Source organism: Lithobates pipiens, unplaced genomic scaffold (genome assembly GCF_037356315.1).
Source record: "Lithobates pipiens isolate NorthernLeopardFrog02 unplaced genomic scaffold, aLitPip1_a1.2 Scaffold_19, whole genome shotgun sequence".
Taxonomy (NCBI): Eukaryota; Metazoa; Chordata; class Amphibia; order Anura; family Ranidae; genus Lithobates; species Lithobates pipiens.
In genome coordinates this window covers 300072890-300086516 of record NW_027507764.1, presented here as the reverse complement: position 1 = coordinate 300086516, position 13627 = coordinate 300072890, and the positions used below count along the sequence as shown (strand labels likewise).

At 41.6% G+C, this 13627-nt stretch overlaps 2 protein-coding genes across 3 annotated transcripts in view; one reads left to right on the top strand and one right to left on the bottom strand.

Annotated features, from left to right (window-relative positions):
- The window catches only part of RETREG1 (reticulophagy regulator 1), a 214595-nt gene that overhangs the window by 146604 nt on the left and 54364 nt on the right, over nucleotides 1-13627 (bottom strand). The window lies entirely within an intron of this gene.
- Nucleotides 1-13627, top strand: part of LOC143996766 (putative serine/threonine-protein kinase DDB_G0277449) — a 63035-nt gene that overhangs the window by 22090 nt on the left and 27318 nt on the right. The window lies entirely within an intron of this gene.

Here is a 13627-nt window from a genome sequence, read left to right as displayed (position 1 = left end):
GATTATTTTCGGTCAATTCTTTTTTCGATTAATTGGATAAAATCATAAAAAAAACGGGGCGCTATTCTTCCCGTGAACACCAATGATGGAGAGTTATTCCTGCCGGGGACCACCAATGCCAAGGAGTTATTCCTCCCGGGAACACCAATGCTGGGGTGTTATTCCTCCTGGGAACAACAATGCCGGGGCGTTATTCCTCCCGGGAACAACAATGCCGGGGCGTTATTCCTCCCGGGAACAACAATGCCGGGGCGTTATTCCTCCCGGGAACAACAATGCCGGGGCGTTATTCCTCCCGGGAACAACAATGCCGGGGCGTTATTCCTCCCGGGAACAACAATGCCGGGGCGTTATTCCTCCCGGGAACAACAATGCCGGGGCGTTATTCCTCCCGGGAACAACAATGCCGGGGCGTTATTCCTCCCGGGGACAACAATGCCGGGGGGCGTTATTCCTCCCAGGGACAACAATGTTGGGGCGTTATTCCTCCCAGGGACTCCAATGCCGGGGCTTTATTCCTCCCGTGAACACCAATGTCGGGGCGTTATTCCTCCCGGGAACAACAATGCCGGGGCGTTATTCCTCCCGGGGACAACAATGCGTTATTCCTCCCAGGGACACCAATGCCGGGGCTTTATTCCTCCCGAGAACACCAATGCCGGGGCGTTATTCCTCCCGGGAACAACAATGCCGGGGCGTTATTCCTCCCTGGAACAACAATGCCCGGGGCGTTATTCCTCCCAGGAACAACAATGCCGGGGCGTTATTCCTCCCGGGGACAAAAATCATGGGGCGTTATTCCTCCCGCGGACAACAATGCCGGGGCGTTATTCCTCCCGGGGATAACAATGCCGGGGCGTTATTCCTCCCGGGGATAACAATGCCGGGGCGTTATTCCTCCCGGGGACAACAATGCCGGGGCGTTATTCCTCCCGGGGACAACAATGCCGGGGCGTTATTCCTCCCGTGGACAACAATGCCGGGGCGTTATTCCTCCCGGGGACAACAATGCTGGGGCATTATTCCTCCCGGGGACAAAAATCATGGGGCGTTATTCCTCCCGGGGACAACAATGCCGGGGCGTTATTCCTCCCGGGGACAACAATGCCGGGGCGTTATTCCTCCCGGGGACAACAATGCCGGGGCGTTATTCCTCCCGGGGACAACAATGCCGGGGCGTTATTCCTCCCGGGGACAACAATGCCGGGGCGTTATTCCTCCCGGGGACAACAATGCCGGGGCGTTATTCCTCCCGGGGACAACAATGCCGGGGTGTTATTCCTCCCGGGGCTATCGGCCTAAACTGAGGGGGAAAAAAAATAGTTTTTTTTCAAAATTGTCCCTGTTTTTTTTGTTTATAGCACAAAAAATAAATACTGCCAGGGTGATCAAATACCACCAAAAGAAATCTCTATTTGTGGGGAAAAAAAGGACGTACATTTTGTTTGGGAGCCACATCGCACGGCCGCGTAATTGTCAGTTAAAGCGACGCAGTGCAGAATCACAAAAAGTGCTCTGGTCAGGAAGAGGGTAAAATCTTCCAGGGCTGAAGCGGTTAATATCATTATAAAACTGAAATCTGGGCAGACAAGTCTGTGTTATTTGGTTAAGCAGTGTAAATCCCAGGACTGGATGGACAGAAAGAGTAAATCTTTAGCAGGTAAAACATCTCCCACAACCTGTATTTATGAGGGTTGTACTATCCTCATAATACCAAAGTAGACATAACTTTTTTATTGACTTGCATAGGTCGTTCAAATATCATATTGTTAAAGTAACTCTTCCTCTACAGTAACTCTTTTTTTGTGGTAGGTAAATAATGGATTCCATGAAAAAACAACATGCCATCATTAAGTGCCACTCGGCGACGATTCGTGTCAGTGATCGCAGTTGATGGTTTCTAACTGCATGGTTTGTCCCCCTCCTTAAACGTCTTCCTCTTCTGTCCTATGCGAATGGTGTCAAATTGGTAAATACCCTGTAGCCTTCTGCACCCCTCCATCATGAACTCAATGACGGCATGTTGATTTTGTTTGGAATCCATTATTTACCTGCAATGAAAAAAGAAAATGAAGAGTTGCTCTATGAACATGTGAAATTTGAAACACTTATAATAAAAAATGTATGTCAAATTTTTTCATTACTTTTGGTACAGCCCTCATATTTACTGTTGGCCTCAACACAGCACAATAAGGTTCCTCTAAAGCTGCAGGCCATTCTGGTCAAACATCGGACATTTCTGTACATTTCAATCCTGTTCCACATTCATCTAAAAGTCACAGGCTAAATAAATATGAAATTGCATAGAAGAGATTTGCATTTCTGCTATTAAAAAGTGATAATTCAAGAAGAGTGTGCTCTTGACAACTGCAGGCTATATATATCAAGGGAAGGGGTATGAGCTACAAGTATATAATTCCACCTTTTAGTACCATCTGAGAACAAGCTGTGCTGGATTAATGGATATTACAGATCATACTTGACCAAGCATAGGATGTTCAATGGCATGCGAGAGTGGGAACTACATCCACTTGATATGGGGAAGACTTTCATTCCATAGGAACAATTTGAGTCATACCAGTCAATATTCCAGTCTGAAAACATAGGCAGTCCTGGAGGATTTGTTTTAAATACTGAACTGCAAAGTTTAAAATAATATGTGAATGAAGGACTTGTAAACAATGCAAGCATGGAATGTTCCTTTGGTATATAATACTCAGCTAAAAACCTGTAAAATCAGTGATCACACAACCACAATTGCTGGGATCAGCTGGTTACACCTGGACACGGGGCATGGTATTCGGGTGGTGACAGTGACGTACTATTGGTTCTAAAATCTACAACACCTTTTTGCATTGCCTATTGCTGTAAGCTTTGACTGGCCACTGTAGTGGAGGCTCTGATTGGCTGCTTCAATCTACATGATACCTCCTCTAGTCTTCTGCAGCACCCTGCTGTTTCCAGGAGTTACTGCACGTCTTTCAGTACTACCACAGGTTTATAAGACTAAACAATTCACGGTAAATTAAAAACCAATTCCAGCATAGAGTACTATAACAATGCATTTTGTAGAACGATAAAAATATTTTCTGCATACCTTGTTTCCTGCTAAATGATTACGCCATACCAATCATTCCAGTATGGAAGGTTCCAATAGGTTACCAACCATTGCACATACATATACATGTCATTGTATATGACATACACCTAACCACTGCAATCTGTACGCTATGTTGTATATAAAATACTCCTGATCACTGCACTCTGTATCCTAGGCTGCATATGACATACTCCTGACCACTGCACTCCGTATGCTAGTCTTTATATGACCTACTCCTGGCCACTGCATTCTGTATGCTAGGCTGTATAAGACCTACTCCTGATCAGTGCACTCGATATGCTAGGCTAGGCTGCATAGGACACACTCTTGGCCACTGCACTCTGTGCACATACGTCTAACCCCTGCACTCTTTATGCTATACTGCACAACAATTGCTGATTGACCAGTAGTCAGACTATGTTGATGAATTTCCTCCTGAAGGTAAGCTGTGTGCTTTCCTGCACACAGCTTACCTGTGTTTAGGTTTGTATGCGTCTGTTGACTCTTACTCATGGGATAGCATCTAAAGAATATTTTGTAGGTACAAGGACTGTGCCATATGTTACTGTATACACAGTGAGTAAGCCCAAGTTTTTATGCTTCCGCCACAGTTAGCACAATTCATCACAGGAACCCCCACCGCCTTAAATTCCCTCTGGGTGCTTAAGGTTGTACCCACCCACCCCCAGAAAAAAAAAAGGATCTATGGCTCTGGGGCTATAGAATTTATTTAACTGCAGGACCTCTGAACTGCAATGATTGTTTATTGTATAAACTGTGCTTGTTTATTCTAGGGAGAGTAAAGCTCCATTCACATATGTGTGATTTGTCATGCGACTTTAGACATCAAAGCCACATGACACATCGCACACCATTCTTTTTAATGGTATAAAGAGTAAACCGCGCTATTCAAACAAGATAAAGACTATAAAAAATAAAATATAAACAAATAAATAAATTCCCTACAAGCAGCAACCCTAATCGTAATACTCCGATACCAAACTAGATAAGTGAAAAAAGTGAGCTGCGCTAAAAGAACTAAACAAAAAAAATCCTAAACAGAAAAAATAAATCTAATCACAAAAATTCATCAATAATCGTGAAAAAAAGTTATGTGACCAAAAAAATGCAAATAATTGAATTATATAAGTGAATAATAACTTTTCATCATATGAGTGAAAAATTTTTTTGAATCAGAACCAATAATAGCATAAATTATATACCCCTTATATATAAATCGTATACATTAGAGAAAATAAACCGACACACCAGTAAATTAATTGTAGTGAATAAACAGAAAAGACTGGCAAAAAATTATATATTAAATAATAAAATAGAAAAACAAAATGTCCAAAGAGTAGTGATGATTCTTCCAAGGTGAAAATATGAAGTGGACACCCACAAATTTCTGTGTTAAAGAAAATCCAAACAATCCTCCACCAGTGAGAAGAGGGGCCGCTTACCAGAATTATAGATCTCAGTGTCAATGAGATCAACAGGGCAACAGCACAGAAGTTCTGGATGAACCGTCACAGGCGCCACACAACCTTTATCTCTGATACGAAGCCTCAAGACAAGGAACGAGGGTATCGTGGATCATATAAGAAATCAAAAGGCACTCGCATAGCATAAAACCACTTAGTTTAGTAGAATTAAAATGTAAAATATTACACTCACATGTGCATAGAAGAAAACGATCGAATAATAAGAAAAACGAGCCGGCCGGGACTCGTATGCCGCCCGCACTTCCTAGTTGGGCGTAGAACGCGGAGACGTCAGAACGCCTACCTCCCTACGCGTGTTTCGTCACGAACGGACGTGTTCACGGGATGCGGGAAGGCGTTCTGACGCACCGCCTATATACCAAGTCACAAACAAAACAGCCTCGGTCTGAGCTCCATGCAGTCTCTCAATCCGCCATATTAAGTAAGGGAAAAAGGACAAAAATACCCATATTATCTCCTAATCCACCATATTGCATGAGGGAAGGAGGATAAAGATTGCCCTGCTGCCACACAAAGCCAGACCTCTGCCAATAACCATCAGAATTACCTGGGAATCACAGATTAAAAACTAAAAATCATGTAGATATACAATGAATGTAAAAAACTTTATAAAAACAAAAGAGGTCATCTCTCATCAGAGAGAATCCTTTCTTCCCCTCCCCCTCTCATTGGTCAAATATATTACAGACCCATGTATATACACATGTCCAAAAAAAGAAAAAAGGAAAAAAAAACATCCCCTGAGATTTTTTTTTTTTTAAAATAATATTTATTAAAATAATATATAAAAAATAAAAATGAAATTAAATGTGAATCAACACAGGCAAGACAATCCAGATGGATAAGCAAAGGGGCCTATACGGCGAAAAAATATTTTTTTTCCCTTTTTTTATATCTGAATATTAACAGTTGTATATACAGACGTTATCAGTTGTATATATAAAAGATGCTACCACCATAGAGAAAATATGTAATGATAACCCCGGGTAAAAAACAACACAGGTGGAAACAAAAATCACTTAGCAAAGACTCATGGAACTCACACCAAGTTTACAGTCAAAGGTAAAACAGGAAGCCTAAACTATATAAGCTGTTCAAACCAGTTATATGTTGTTCATGCATTGTCAATGAACGCATTTACGTCCACTTCAATGTTAAGGCCATGAGGGGTATAACTTTTTAGTTTATGTATCCACATCATTTCAAGCTTTGAAATGCTTCTCACCAAATGGGTTCCCCTCCAATTGGGGTTGAACTTATCGATTCCCAAAAAAATTGTGTTGGTAGGGTCCCTATTATGCACCAAAAGGTAATGTTTGGAGACCGAATGTTGGGTATACCCCCTACGGATATTCCCAATGTGTTCATTCAAACGCACATGTAGAGCACGTTTGGTCCGCCCTACATACTGGAGGCCACAAGGGCACTCCAGCAAGTAGACCACCGCCTCGTGAAAGACTTAGAAGTCACCGCAGATCTAAAGGTGGTACTTCTCCTAGATCTACAACCATTTATGTTACACACAGGGCACTTTCTGCATTGGTAATACCCGGTGAGGTTTGAGAAAAAATGCGGCTTTCCTGCACACAGCTTACCTGTGTTTAGGTTTGTATGCGTCTGTTGACTCTTACTCATGGGATAGCATCTAAAGAATATTTTGTAGGTACAAGGACTGTGCCATATGTTACTGTATACACAGTGAGTAAGCCCAAGTTTTTATGCTTCCGCCACAGTTAGCACAATTCATCACAGGAACCCCCACCGCCTTAAATCCCCTCTGGGTGCTTAACGTTGTACCCACCCTCCCCCAGAAAAAAAAAAGGATCTATGGCTCTGGGGCTATAGAATTTATTTAACTGCAGGACCTCTGAACTGCAATGATTGTTTATTGTATAAACTGTGCTTGTTTATTCTAGGGAGAGTAAAGCTCCATTCACATATGTGTGATTTGTCATGCGACTTTAGACATCAAAGCCACATGACACATCGCACACCATTCTTTTTAATGGTACCTGTTTAAATCAGTGAGACTTAAAGTTGCAGAAACCTTTAACTGGTTGCCGCCTGCCCACTGTCAAATGACAGCGGGGCGGTGCGGCTCTTGTTCTGGGATGCCGTCATATGACGGTGCCCCAGAACGGCCACTCTCCCGCTCCCGAAGGTGCGCACATTGCATCGATCGCAGCCGCACCATGTTGCTAGGACACGGCGAGACCCTGATCTGTGGAAACATGTGATCTGCTGTGTCCAATCACAGCAGGTCACGTGTAAACAAGGAAGTGCCAGTAATTGCCGCTCCTCGCCTCACACTGACAGAGTGTGTAGCAAGTAGAGTCGATCCACGGCATCTCCACGCAGGGGGACATTTGGAATATAATCAGTGCACTGATCATCAGTGCCCTGATGACAATAGTGAAAGATAGTGTCACGATACAGTGCCCACCAATGACAGCAATCAGTGCCCACCAGTGGCAGCAATCAGTGCCCAACACTGCCCACAAGTGCCACCAATCAGTGCCCATTAGTGATGCCAGTCAGTGCTGGCAATCAGTGCTGCCCATCAATGCCCATCACTGCTGTCAATGCCCAGTGTCACCCATCAGTGCCACCCATCAATGTCCATCAGTACCGCCTATCCATGCTGCCTATCAGTGCCCACCAGTGCTGCCTATCAGTGCCCACTAATGCCACCTATTAGTCCCCACCAGTGCTGTCTATCAGTGCGGCATATTAGTGCCTCATTAGTGCCACCTAATCAGTGCCCATAAGTGCCATATCATCAATGCCCACTAGTTCAGCCTATCAGTGCCCATAAGTGCCGCCTCATCAGTGCACATCAGTGAAGGCGAAAAATTACTTAGTTACACTATTTACTGACAGTAAAAAAGCTAAAACATTTTTTTTCACTTTTTTTTTTGTAAAAAATAAAAAACCCAGCAGTGGTTAAATACCACCAAAAGAAAGCTCTATTTGTGTGATTCAAAGTGTGACAGCGCTGAAAGCTGAAAAATGGCCCAGGCAGGAAGGGGGTGTAAGTGCCTGGTAGGCAAGTGGTTTAAAAGGTGCCTGCACTACTTTGGTCTGACCTTTGATGTGACTTTCTTCCAGAGAATGTAAAGTTGGATGAAAAATGCACCCAAAAAATTACATCAAAGTCACGTTCCAAAGTCGCACTGGAAAGTGTGAGACTTTGGAGATGCGCTAATGTAAATGGAGCCTTAAAACACATTTACTTAACACATTCTATGTTCCTTGAACATGCAGTGTTCCCTATGCTCTGGCGGTCGACAGTCTTTTGTAGTCATCACACCAAATGCAGGGCTATGCACCCTGCATAAGTCTTGATGGCATCAGAACCTTAGACCACTAGCACATGGGGGAGAAGATACTGCAGGGACTGGTCCATCAGCTCAGAGGAGCAGGTAAGTAAATCTTGTCTAGGAGCAGTTAACCCTGACAGTGGAGAGAATTTTCAATTTTCCAGAATTAGGCTTTAGGGCTTACATATGCATACACAGCACCAGACATTCTGAATATATGCTGTATTATACAGTTCCCATTAGCAAGGAGTCAATCAAGGATACATGTTTTAGGGTAGCCTGATAACATAATTTAATAAAAACATTATCAAATTTAAATTACATAAATCGTGTATAGCCATTCTTTACTGAATTCTTACCTGATTGAGATATTTAAAATACCGGTATACTTGCCATTGCCAATAATATCTGTTACTGGATGTGCTTGCTTGTGCCATAGTTCATATAGAGTGATGCACAAGTTTCCTACAATGCTGCCTCCTGCTGGAAGTTTTAGACTGATACAAGTTTGATCTTTTAGTTACAACATACTGTACCTCCCAACTTGATGGACAGAGAACGAAGGACACCTTTTTAGCAGACAGTATGTAGGCATAAGACATGACCCCTTTATTAGGACTATGAAGATTTAGTGAACCAAAAATTATTGGTTCAATTCACAAGTGTAAATTTTTCACCACAACTTTTACTTTATAATAGTTTTAAAACTAATAATAGCAATGACATAGAAGATGGATGAGAGATTTAGTGTTGTATAACATTTTTGGTAATTAAATGATGTACTTTTATAGACACTCATAGATAAGACCAAAAAAGGACAAATGGGCAGGATAGAGAGGCTTTTTACAGATTTGGTATCCAAAGAGGAACAGTCGCTCCAAATGAGGGACAACTGGGAGCTATGGTTAATCACTTCAGCCCCAGAAGGATTTGCTCCCTTAATGACCAGGCCATTTTTTGCCAAACAGCACTGCGTATCTTTAACTGAGAATTGCGATAGTGTGGGTTGTACCCAAACAAAATTGATGTAATTTTTTCCCCACAAATAGAGCCTTCTTTTGGTGGTATTTGATCACCTCTTTTTTGCGCTTTAAAGAAAAAAAGAGCGTCAATTTTGCTGTAATAAATATCACATTTTTTTTTTTAAATGAGGGTGCTCGGTAGACATTGCATCAGTTCCTATGTCACGCTGTGGCCATGAGCACCTCTGGCGGCACGCACGCGCCTCCAAGGTTATTTAAAGGGCCGATGAACAGCTACAGCCATTTGCCCAGGAGAGCCAACCTGCCGCAGTATAATGATGGCGGCTGGTCGGCTAGTGGTTAAAACAAGCCTTTGCTGAGAGAAACACAGAGAATGGCATTGCCGAGTTCTCATTCTGCAAATCTTGGCTGTCATGCTGATTATCTTGGCTTTAATACCTTTAGTCACTGCCAATGGATCAGCAGGGCACACATGTAACACAGTACCCCCTATTGGGGTTCTAAGAGAAGTCAAAGAGTGTAAGAGAAGTAATGGAAGCACCATATAGGCCATAGAATTTTTTCTTTTTCAGTTACATTATTGTTTTGTATTATAGCCATGATGAAGGGGGGTCTAAACCCTCGAAACACGTTGGTTGTTGTGTACAAGTTTAACATGACACGATTAAAGTTTTTTGGGGAATTTGACTTATGATTTGGAGCTTCCACTAATTCGCTTAGAGACCTAGAGATATACTTGATCCGGATCAGTGACCTAAAAAATTGGAGCCAGAGAGAGCCAGGTAACTAGCATTTTAGGAACAAGATCATCAGCACCAACCAAGGTGTTTTCCTCAGTACACATTTCCAATAAGACTGTTGTCACTGGAGAATTATCTATGTCAAAGTGAAAAAATTCTAGTGTGCAAAAATACAAGCTTAATGAGGCAATGCAAAGAAATACAAAAAAAAAAATACAAGCTTAATGAGGCAATGAAAATTAATACAAAAAATTACAAGCTTAATGAGGCAATGCAAAGAAAAATAACAGCGTGAAAAGGACACCATCCCATTCGCATTGTACTTCACTCAGTTCAGTCAAGTTAAAGGTGAATTATAAGTTGCTATGAGTTACTGCGCTAGGCCTTACCGAACACCAAAATCTATAGTGCAAGCTTTGTAGCATAACATGTACTATATCATACTTTATAACTTTAAAAATAGTGCAGAAGTAGTACAGTAGTTCTCAGAAGTGAGTTACGAGGAAAGCTGGTTCTAATGAATAGAGGTGTTAATGATGGAACTTCATCCACGCATGAGCTTCCAGAAAATACAGACACTATTGGCAGATACTGTACAGGGGTAGTATGAGGACACCGTCTGGGACATGTAAGATAAAAATGCCATCCTATTACAAACTTTGTAATTCAGATATGTATCAGGAATGCCCATTTAGCAAAATGAATGTTCACTTAGCTCTGAATAAGGGGAATTTTGTTTTTAATTAAATCATGCAATCATAAGTATGCAAAAATAAAAACTTTAAAGTAATAAGCTAATTCAGATTTTCTTCTTTTTTTTTGTTAAAAAGAAAAATTCCATGTTTCACAAAAATAAATTTAAAATAAATAAAATACATTCTAATAATAATAATAATAAATAATGTGCCCATATTGCAAAAATATGCATTTATTATTATTTTTTGCCTTTGAACCAGCTGTAACCACAATCAGTGGATTATGGGTGCTCGGCTGATGTAGACTCTTTCCAGCTCAGTACCACCAGCTACAGAGCTAAAGTAAATATCAATGGACTACAAGTGCAGTGACATCACCCAACGTGTGCTCTATTGAGAACAACATTGTGGCAGATATCTGTAAACATATGGCATAGCTTTGCCAGCAGAGTCACACATGGCTGTGCCAAATTCATATAATGACAGGAGCCAGCAGGGTGAAAAACCACAGGATTCTGCAAGTGGGGAAAGGGGGTGGTTTGAGGCTGGGGAGCTGTGGACAATTCATTTTTAAATCTGAAAATATAAAAACGTGGTCCGAAAGCTGGACTTAAAAGCGGAGCTTCGCCCAAAAGGGGAAGTTCCGCTTTAAGGCCTTCTCCCCTATCCTCTTTCAGCAATGGCATTTTTTTTGTGGGGGGGGGGTACCTAGTTTGACACAGTTTTCCCAACTCTGCTCAGATCACCTCGGAGATCCGAGCAGAAGTTCTCCTCCTTCCCTCTTTCCCCGTAGTCTTCCGGGATCTGTGGTGTGTCCATTCACAATGTGAAGTGCGACTTGTGCATGCGCAGTGGGCATTCGGCTGTAAAGCCGCAAGTTGTCACAGTCAAGTGCCCACAATTAAGATAACAGCATCAGGGACTGAAGATAGGTGGAGAAAAGGGATTGGGTGAGCACAGCGCTGGATCCTGGGATAGATGAGTGTCTGTTTATTAACAGTTGTTGTACCTGTTGACTTAAAATTTTTACCATACTGACTGAAGCTCCTCTTTGATTTTTAAATCACCGACTTTTGTCCCCTTGAACGACTGCTTTAAAGAGGGGTTCTCATTTACAAAAAAAAAATACAAATACTGCATCTGCTGACTTTTAACAAATCGGACACTTACCTGTCCCAGGGTCCAGCGATGCGGTGGATCGAAGCCCCGCTCGTCTCCCCCTCCGCTCAGCGTCGCCAGCATTGTATCTGTGGGCACCCAGCTGTGAAGCCACAGCCGGGCACCCATTGCGCATGAATGAGCAGCGCCGCATGCCGTCATTGGCCGCGCAATGATTGACAAGAGGGAGGGGGCAGAGCTTAGCCCTTCCTGCGCTGAGGGGAAGTGATGTCAAGAGCCCAGGCACTGAAAGAGGCAGACTACGAGGGACCTCCTAGTAACAGCCATTTAGAGGTTCTAATTCTAATTTTTTTTTATTTTTAGGCACATTCATGATTTTATTTTTATCTTTTTAGGGTGGAACACCACTTTAAATACAAAGATATCAATGTTGGAAATAGCTTTATTAAAGCATATCTAAATGCTTACCTTGTAAAAAAAAACGTATTCAGGAATACAATAGAAATCTAAGGAAAAACGTTTGTGTATATAGTGTACATATACAGTGGGTATAGAAAAGAATCATCCCCCTTAAAAATAATTACATTCTGTTGCTTTGCAGCCTGATTTTGTTTTATCCAGCTGTATTTACAGTGCAAGATATAACACCAACATGTCCGGGGAAAAAAAAAAAAAAGTAAAAATTCAAAAACTGAAACACTGAGTTGGAAAAGATCACCCCCTCCTAAAAATGGCTTGTTAACTCAATAAGGTGTAGCTAATCGCCTTCTCGATGGCACACAAAGCCATTTGACTTTCAACTGTAATCACTTTGATTAGCTCAGCATGAAAAGAGCTTTCCTGGAGCATTTCAGCCCCTGGTAGTGCACCTGAAACTAACAATGAACTATGGGTGAGGCGGAATATAAATGTAAGTTTTTCAGGTATTTGCAAAAAATTTTGAAAACCATTTCGAATTTTCCTTCCACGTCACAATCATGTGCCACTTAGTGTTGGGGATAGGCAATTAGCGGACCTCCAGCTGTTGCAAAACTGCAAGTCCCATCATGCCTCTGCCTCTGGGTGTCATGCTTGTGGCTGTATGAGTCTTGTTATGCCTCATGGGACTCGTAGTTCTGCAACAGCTGGGAGGTCCACTAATTGCATTTCCCTGCGAGTATTACATAAAATCCCAATAAAATACATTTACGTTTTTGATTGTACCATGGCAAAATGTGGGAAATTTCAAGGGGTATGAATACTTTTCAAGGCACTGTATGTGTATATTATATATAAACACACACACACATATATATATATATATATATATAAACACAGTAAAACCTTGATTTGAGAGTGTTTTGCAAGATTTTAAATACATTTTGACTTGATATACAAGTAGCGTCATGTCACTTAGTATAAAAGAGAAGAGAGGTGCCTCTAAGTGTAGCAATATGGTTACATTTAATGAAGGTACAACATTTAGCAATATATTGCTACACTTAGAGGCGCCTCTCTTCTCTTTTATACTCTGTAGCTCCTGCTGGATTTTGCTTCGAATCCCCTTGGGGATGGACATTTTATGGTTACACAACCTGGTCACATTGCTATATTCTTTTTATAAGGGCTATAAACTGAAGGACCTATGAATAAATGGTTGTGGAAAGAATAATTTGTGTTTCCATTATTTATTATGGGGAAATTTGCTTTGATACAGAAAGAGGAAATGGGATATATTCGTGTTTGGACTCTTAACATCCTAAACATACAAAAGGTTTGTACACCAACACCGTACTTTTACAGTGTAGGTGTACAAACCTTTTGCTTTGATATACAAGTGCTTTGGTTTACATGCATGTTTCTTTTATTATGCTCACAATCCAAGGTTTTACACATGAAAATATTTTATATATATATATATATATATATATATATACATATACATATACACACACACACACACACATATATAAAATATTTTCATTTCCTATAAGTAATGACATGACCTCTGTTCTTAGTTGTAAAGGGGGCTTAGAAAGGTGAGAGTGGAGGCTGCAGGGGGATGGGGTGTCAGCAGAAGGCAGAGAAAGAGAAATACACTGATCTTCCTGATGACGAGTTGTGTGTGGGAGGGGGGCGTGTCAGCACAAGTCTGACCATTGGAGGACAGGCAGGCTGTCTCCCAC